At 41.1% G+C, this 9293-nt stretch overlaps 1 pseudogene; it reads right to left on the bottom strand.

Annotated features, from left to right (window-relative positions):
* Window positions 1-1533: 1533 nt before the first annotated feature.
* On the bottom strand, window positions 1534-8408 carry LOC110310767 (ubiquitin-associated and SH3 domain-containing protein A pseudogene; annotated as a pseudogene).
* Between the last annotated feature and the right edge of the window lie 885 nt (window positions 8409-9293).

Genomic DNA, 9293 nt, shown 5'->3' with positions numbered 1-9293 from the left:
CCAGAGAACACAAATTCAGTTTCTAACACTTACATGGAGCCACTCACAACCACGTGTAATTCCATTTCCATAGCGTTTAATGATCTCTTCTGGACACCACAGGTACCTGTACTCACATGCACACACCTCCAAAGAGACACACATGCATGCACATTATATACAATGCATACACTTACATCTTTAACATTTAATTTTTTAAGTGTGTGTGTGTGTGTGTTTGTGTGTGCATGTGGCTAGAGACATCCTCATTGCTATTCACCTAGAACTAGAATTGCAGACGTTTGTGAGACAACTAATGTGGGGTCTGGGAATCAAGCTCTGGTCCTCTACAAGATCAGTCTGCTTCCTTAACCACTGAATCATCTAATGAGGCTTCATTTTTTTTTTTTTTTTTTTTTTTTTTTGCAGGAGGCTCAGATCTTTATCTCTAGACCCTTGTACAATAGTCATTATGTGCTTGGAAGAACAGAGTCTGAGGTAGGCTGGAGGATGGCCTTCAAAGACCTAACTTCTGGGACTATGAACAAGTGACCCCTGTGACTAAGGGACTTTGTAGGCTTAGTAGCCAAGGATCTTAAGATGAGAGTAGATCCTAGGCTACTGAGACAATTTGTCATAGCATCTTTGTGAGGCAGGAGGCTCAAGGCAGGGGTTTTGGGACCATGCCTTACAACTCCCCCAAACTGATAATAGATGCCAGGCATATAATATAATAAATAGGATGCCAGGAAAGATAGAGGCCTCTGGATTCTGGAAATGGCTAGGGAAGAGTCCTCTAGAATCTGCAGAGGAACACAGCCCACACTAACCTCCAGAACCACACACACTTTGTCTATGTGCATTAGGAATTATGCACCACTTTTGAGTGTCACTGTCTCCAGCTCTGTGTCTGGGCAACAGCAAGGAACTCCTAAAGTTCTGGTACCGGCTGCTGTCCTGGTTTTGATCTGGTGGGCCAGCCATTTCTTTTTTTTTTTTTTTTTTTTTTGGTTTTTCGAGACAGGGTTTCTCTGTATAGTCCTGGCTGTCCTGGAACTCACTTTGTAGACCAGGCTGGCCTCGAACTCAGAAATCCGCCTGCCTCTGCCTCCCGAGTGCTGGGATTAAAGGTGTGCGCCACCACGCCCGGCTTTTTTTTTTTTTTCAGCCATTTCTTTTATTGACCACTGTTCCTTTTGTCAGCTGGTGTGGCTCTGGGTAGAGAACTATAGTTATAGCAAGGAGGAGGGCTCCTAAGAACATGCAAGGGAGCCTGTAGATCCCAGAAGTGAGGCATTTCCTCTGTTCTCGCCAATCCAGCGAACATGTTGCAATGTGGTATCCTAATCCATACCTTTGCTCTGGCCTCTGCAGAGGCTGGCAGGACAGCAGATCCACGGGTGGCAGTGACGAAGGTATGAGCCATGGCTATTCCCACTGAGTATCGAGTGTGTTTTGTTCTTTCCCCCAGTCACACCAGGTGAAGGGCTAGGACCACAGCCCCTCATCCCTTGGCATAGGACATTCACCACTTCCTGGAAAGCTCGGGCTGCCTCAGTTGCTTGAGATCCAGTTTCTCCAGTTAAAGACCGAGTTGGCCCCATGTGTCAGTGTCTTTACTGGTGGATTCACCAGGTCCCACTTTCCATCCTCTCTGTTTTCCTTGCAGAAGCACACTGCCAGAAATGGAATCTCTCTCACCAGTTGGCAAAACCCCCACATTCTCTGAGTGGGAGCCCGAGGAGTGGCCTCGTGCAGAAGTCAAGCACTGAGCTGTGGCTTATGATGAGGGTGATACCCATGTCTTGTGGGCATGTGTTGATGATCTCTCCATATACCAGTCACAGCTCTCAGCTGTCATGAGGGAGCAGCGGGGCAATGTTGGCCTATAATCAAGGTCATCATTGAAGTTTGCTTCTTTCAGCTCCTCCAAGGTCGGTTGAGAAGATTGGCGTGGCCTTGCTGGCTTCCCACTTCATCCACTTGAAGATTCCAGGCTCCACTCTTACCTTCAGCTTCCTCTCCAGTTTGAGTTCTTCTAAGATGTGCTTGGCTATCTGGACACAGCGCAGGGCTGGAGATACGAAGACCGTGGTGACTGTGGTGACTCTGACGCCCCTGTCCAGCAGGGCTTCTTCCAGAAGTCAGGCCTGGAAAATTCCACAGGATGATCGCGGTGGATTATTTTCAAAGTCTTTGATGCCGATGTTTCTCCTCGGCAGGCTGCAGGGAAAGTTCTGGGCTGGCTTGTAGTATTTTCCATCAGCAGTAGTACACTGCTGAAGGCAAGACTTCCCAAAAACCTGGTCCACTCTCTTGCCATGATGTACGGCCAGAACACTTCTCCTCGTGATGGTAGCCTGCAAAGCTTGTATGCTTCTAACAATCCTTGACATTGACAGAGTGTGGGATTCCCCATTTCCGCTACTGGCTTCAAAGTCCTTCCTAGAGCTCACGTCTATGGCTAGATTGAACATATATGTCCTGTGCTTAATCCAGCTGTCAGCCTCATTGACTCTCTCTGTGTAGTTCTCTGGCAAGAATCCCCAGCTACCAGTCCAATGTGAGATACCAATGGCCCAGCCCTTTCTGGCCTCTTCTTACTGAGTATGGTCACGAAGATGTAGTCACCAGGACTAATGTTCATCTACATTCTGGGGTTTGTACTAGAACAGAGCCTTCAGGGTCTGGTGATGCACATAACGTTATGTCTCGAGAGTACAGGACAGCTAGCTGTCCATTAGCAGGTGCGACTAGGCTGGATGGCTCTGGCCAGCTACTTAAGGGTCCTTTGATGCTGAGGGTAGAACTTATGAGCCAAGGTCAGGTGGAGCTGCTTGGTGCAGGGCTTGATTGTACAGTTTGACAGGTGCAGGGCTTGATGGTACAGTCTGCCAGGACTGACGCCTCTGTGACAATCGACCTGGCGAATTCCTGGATGACGTCAGCAGGGCTGTCACTGATGAAGAAGCCGAGGTAGCTGATGGAAGAATGGTGAACAAGAGGAAACAGGGCGATCCAACCTAGACTAGTCTGCGCAGGTGAGAGTGTGAACTAGAAGCTAACAGCTTCTGGACAGGCAGAAGCCACACAGATTCTGAGGCAGACCCCGTTTGGGGCTCCAGACATCCAGGCACCTTCCCTGCAGAGGACAGGTTTTTGCCCCACCCTGGAGGGCTTTGCCAGAGCACATGGGGGAGCCACCTTGGTTCCCAGATCCCTCTGAGACTAGTCTGTGCAGGTGAGAGTGTGGATTACAGAAGCTAACAGCTTCTGGGACAGGCCCTGTTTTGGGCTTTCATCTTCTGCCATGAAGCAAGTCCAAATGCCAGATATCTGTGCACCTTTGCTGCAAGAGGAGAGCTTGTGTGCAGACAGTACTTGAGTCACTGAAACTCAGGAGAGAGCTAGTCTCCCAAGTCTGCTGATAGAGGCTAACAGAATCATGAGAGGAACACGCTCTAACCACAGACAACTACAACAACTAACTCCAGAGATTACCAGATGGTGAAAGGAAAACTTAAGAATCTTACTAACAGAAACCAAGACCATCATAAGAACCCAGCAATCTCACCTCAGCCAAACCTGGGCACCCCAACACACCCGAAAAGATAGACCAGGATTTAAAAGCATATCTCATGATGATGGTAGAGGATATCAAGAAGGACTTTAATAACTCACTTAAAGAAATACAGGAGAACACTGCTAAAGAGTTACAAGTCCTAAAAGAAAAACAAGAAAACACAACCAAACAGGTGATTGAAATTAACAAAATCATACTAGACCTAAAAAAGGGAAGTAGACATAATAAAGAAAACCCAAAGTGAGGCAAGGCTGGAGATAGAAACCCTAGGAAAGAAATCTGGAACCATAGATGCGAGCATCAGCAACAGAATACAAGAGATGGAAGAGAGAATCTCAGGTGCAGAAGATTTCATAGAGAACATCGGCACAACAATCAAAGAAAATGGAAAATGCAAAAAGATCCTAACTCAAAACATCCAGGAAATCCAGGACACAGTGGGAAGACCAAACCTACGGATAATTGAAGTCCAGGAAAATGAAGATTTTCAACTTTAAGGGCCAGCAAATTTCTTCAACAAAATCAAAGAAGAAAAATTCCCAAACCTAAAGAAAGAGATGCCCATGAACATACAAGAAGCCTGAAGAACTCCAAATAGACTGGACCAGAAAAAAATTCCTCCCCACACATAATAATCAGAACAACAAATGCACTAAATAAAGATGGATTATTAAAAGCAGTAAAGGAAAAAGGTCAAGTAACATATAAAGGAAGACGTATCAGAATTAACCCAGATTTTTCACCAGAGACTATGAAAGCCAGAAGATCCAGGACAGATATTATACAGACACTAAGAGAATACAAATGTCAGCCCAGGCTTCTATACCCAGCCAAACTTTCAATTACCATAGACAGAGAAACCAAACTATTCCACGACAAAACCAAATTCACACAATATCTTTCCACAAATCCAGCCCTTCAAAGGATAATAACAGAAAAAAAATACAAGGATGGAAACCACTTCCTAAAAAAAGCAAGAAAGTAATCTTTAAGCAATCCTAAAAGAAGACAGCCACAAGAACAGAATGCCAACTTTAACAACAAAAATAACAGGAAGCAACAAGTACTTTTCCTTAATATCTCTTAATATCAATGGACTCAATTCCCGAATAAAAAGACATAGACTAACAGACTGGCTACACAAACAGGACCAAATAAGACAAAAAGACCACCAACAGATTGGGAAAGGATCTTTACCTATCCTAAATCAGATAGGGGACTAATATCCAATATATATAAAGAACTCAAGAAGGTGGACTCCAGAAAATCAAATAACCCCATTAAAAAATGGGGCTCAGAACTGAACAAAGAATTCTCACCAGAGGAATAACCAATGGCAGAGAAGCACCTGAATAAATGTTCAACATCCTTAATCATCAGGGAAATGCAAATAAATGAGATTCCACCTCACACCAGGCAGAATGGCTAAGATCAAAAATTCAGGTGACAGCAGATGCTTGCGAGGATGTGGAGAAAGAGGAACACTCCTCCATTGTTGGTGGGATTGCAAGCTTGTACAACCACTCTGGAAATCAGTTTGGTGGTTCCTTAGAAAATTGGACATAGTACTACCAGAGGATCCAGCAATACCTCTCCTGCGCATATATCCAGAAGATGTCCCAACCGGTAAGAAGGACACATGCTCCACTATGTTCATAGCAGCCGTATTTATAATAGCCAGAAGGTGGAAAGAACCCAGATGCCCCTCAACAGAGGAATGGATACAGAAAATGTGGGACATTTACACAATGGAGTACTACTCAGCTATTAAAAAGAATGAATTTATGAAATTCCTAGCCAAATGGATGGACCTGGAGGGCATCATCCTGAGTGAAGTAACACAATCACAAAGGAACTCAAATAATATGTACTCACTGGGAAGTGGATATTAGCCCAAAACTTAGGATATCCAAGATATAAGATACAGTTTGCTAAACACATGAAACTCAAGAAGAGTGAAGACTGAAGTGTGGACACTATGCCCCTCCTTAGAATTGGGAACAGAACACCCATGGAAGGAGTTACAGAGACAAAGTTTGGAGCTGTGACGAAAGGATGGACCATCTAGAGACTGCCATATCCAGAGATCCATCCCATGATCAGCATCCAAATGCTGACACCATTGCATTCACTAGCAAGATTTTGCTGAAAGGACCCAGATATAGCTGTCTCTTGTGAGACTATGCCGGGGCCTGGCAAACACAGAAGTGGATGCTCACATTCAGCTAGTGAATGGATCACAGGGCCCCCAATGGAGGAGCTGGAGAAAGTACCGAAGGAGCTGAAGGGATCCACAACCCTATGGGTGGAACAACATTATGAACTAACCGGTACCCCGGAGCTCTTGACTCTAGCTGCATATGTATCAAAAGATGGCCTAGTCGGCCATCACTGGAAAGAGAGGCCCATTGGACATGCAAACTTTATATGCCCCAGTACAGTGGAACGCCAGGGCCAAAAAAATGGGAATGGGTGGGTAGGGAAGTAGAGGGGAGGGTATGGGGGACTTTTGGGATAGCATTGGAAATGTAATTGAGGAGAAGATGTAATTAAAGAAAAAAATGTAAATAGGATTTGGGATAGTTTGGTTAGAAGGTAATGACTTTAAAAGAGAATTGGATTTTCTATTTTTCAGAAACCTAAAATAAAAGAATTGTTAACGTCTGGTAATAAAAAGATAGAACTGATTAAAATGGGAAAATATCAACTATTGACTCTGTGCATTATAGGACACTGCTATCAATGAGCCTAACTAGAATACACTCATGAAGACAGCACGAAATATCTATGTAATAATGACACTGGAATGGGAAATTTCTTTTTTTTTTTTATTCTCAATTCATCTGTACTAGACAATAGGTCTTCCTAGTTTTTACCTTGTTCTGCCTGGCTCTGTCTTTCACCTTTTTCTTGTTTTATTTCAAGACCCATGAACAACTGATAATTACCAATGTGTACCTTATCCAAAGGCCCAATATCTTTCACACTGTGGATTTTGGAACCTATTTTTTCTATAGTGCAACAGACTCTGTTTCTCTCTAAAATACGCTCATTTCAGAATTACCCCCATGAGTTTTCACAATGGCAAAAGTACTATGTTGTCAAGTATGAGGACAATATTTAGGGCACATGCATTTTCCCTAATCTGTAATATTGACTCATTCTGAGTAAACAGCCAATATTGACTGGGTTCATTTTAGTTTCTTTATCTTAGAACAATAGCTTCAAAGTATCTGCAATCACAGTCACTTGAAAACTAACTCGCTTAGGCTTCACTTCCTACTATCCATGTATGTGGGTGACTCAGCCCACAATTCAACATATTGAAACATTGCAGATGATTCTTCTATGTCATCAGATAAAGGAGTCTGTGTCAAACACTTTTACAGCTTAGGTCAAGAAGGAGGGACGCCATCTGAATATTAACCACTACAAATAGACTCTCCTATAACTATCACATTATTCTGTCTCACTTTTTATAATGAAGATGACTCTTCTCTCTTCCTGCCCACAGGAAGATATCTGCCTTAATGTGGATAAACTCTCTGTGTGTATGTGTGTGTGTGTGTATGTTTACCAGTACAGATTCATTTCCTGTTTATAATACTGCAGGAAACATAATGTATCACTGTGAACTGATTATGCATACATTAAATACAAAGAAATTGTTATCTCAACTAAGTCCCTATTTATAATAATGTATTAATATCTCAATGTTATTGTTATGGCATTTAAACTTTTACATGTATGTAATTTACAGAAAATCACAGAATAAGGATTACTGTGACAGCTGGAGACCTCAAAGTTGCAAAATACATCTTTAAGTTCTGAACAACTTCTTTTGTACCATAAGCTAACAGAATGCTGGAATAAACATTCATTCAATTATTTGTCAATTAGTTTTATGATTTGAATATCCACATATTGGATGTGTATCACATTTTCTTGGGTTATTGACACTTTTGTGGGTTGTTTTCAATAAGTCAATCACATACATCTTGAAAATGCAGCAGCAACTGAAGAACTAATTAAGGAAAGTGAAAGGGGCCTGACATCCAGATAACTACAGAATTAGACACAGAAAATATGAATATTTTCCCACACATTCTTACAATTTGATACAGCTGGCCTGCTGTAAGCTCATGTTCCCTCAAGATAAGCAATTTCACAGCATTACAGACATATAACTAAGCTCTCAAAGGTCATATTTGGTGGCTTAATATTTTCTAAACAAGTACAACTAGATTCTGGAAGGAGCTTTAAAGGCACCAAGCTGCTTTTGAAACAGTAACAGGACAGACCCTAAAAGTATGCATGCAGCTCAATCCATGAGGTCTAATCAGCAGAGAAGATCTGACAGCACCAAGCTTATTATTTTAATAATGAGAAACGTGTTCAGAGGTGAAAGCAATCTCTAACAAGAAGAAAAGCGAGAGAATATGATCACAGCAGTCTTCACCTGGATATTTAGCATTTCATATGAGACAGATACTTAGCATTTCATCATTTACTTTTGACTTTGATATATGAACTATGGATATGTATATATGTAATGTAGGAATGTGTGGTAAAACATTCCATTTAACAGAAAATGTGTTTTATTTCACAACCGAGACTATCATGTAATGTAGGAACCTCAAGCCGGTACATGTTTTTAAGTCACTTGATCCTGTTTATTAACAAGTATTCAAAATGTACTATCTTTTGAAATCAATGAATGATAAAATTAACTTGTAAGTGGTAGAATTGTTTGAAGTCCATTCAAAAGCCACTAGTATTACTATTGTATATGAATGCGTACCATGGTGCAAGTGTGGAACTCAAAGGAAAACTTGGTGAAGTTCATTGTCTGTTATCTCCCATGTTGTATCTGGGGATGAAACTGAGGCATCTTACTATTCCATGCAAATATCTTAAATAAAGTTCTAAAATGTATATATTTTTTAAATCAGTGGAAATTAGTATAGCAGTTTTACCTCCAAAAATATTTACTATATTTGTTGAAAATGGTACTGGATGTGATTATAATTTACATAACCCTAACCCTAACCTTCATTGTCAGGCTACTCCTAGCAATGCAGCTTGAAAAAAAAAAAAAGATCTATTACCAAAATATAAAATTATCATTTGAACATTGAAACAAACATGAAATTTTTTTTAGTTTAATATAGGAATAAAAATTTGACTTTAAAATTTTCAGAGACCAGAAGTCTAGAAAATAAAAGTAGTATAAAAAAACAGATTTATGTTTTCTGATATCATATAAATCCCGATTACTTAAAAAAGCAATTTTATCTTGACTTCATAAAATCTCTACTCACCCAGTAAGCAAAAACCCAAGTACCTTCCTAATTTTTTTCAAGACCTCAATAGAAATTTTCCTGATTGGTAATGTTGTAAGTCATAAAATCACATTTGATAACCATAGACCAACTGAAAACATTTAACTACAGCAAAATTCACTCTTGTCCTGTGAAGCAGGAAGACAGGAGATTTGAGATAAATGGCAACGAACTCTTATCAAAACTTACTTAGAAATACATTCACATTCACAGGCTCTCAGGGTTCCTTGGATAAAGCCATTTCTCAAAAGTAGAAAGTGAGTATTTGATGCTATCATTTTCCCAGCGGCATACTGGAGGAAAACAAGGTGAATAGCTAAGCTCCCAGATGTATAGAGGTGATGGGAAAGACAGAGTGATTCCGTGAAACATTGGGTGAGAGAGTGGAG

This window comes from Mus caroli, unplaced genomic scaffold, assembly GCF_978045245.1.
Source record: "Mus caroli unplaced genomic scaffold, Mus_caroli_1 scaffold_16, whole genome shotgun sequence".
Taxonomy (NCBI): domain Eukaryota; kingdom Metazoa; phylum Chordata; class Mammalia; order Rodentia; family Muridae; genus Mus; species Mus caroli.
The sequence above is the reverse complement of the archived record's forward strand: the minus strand, read 5'-3'. Positions and strand labels throughout refer to the sequence as shown.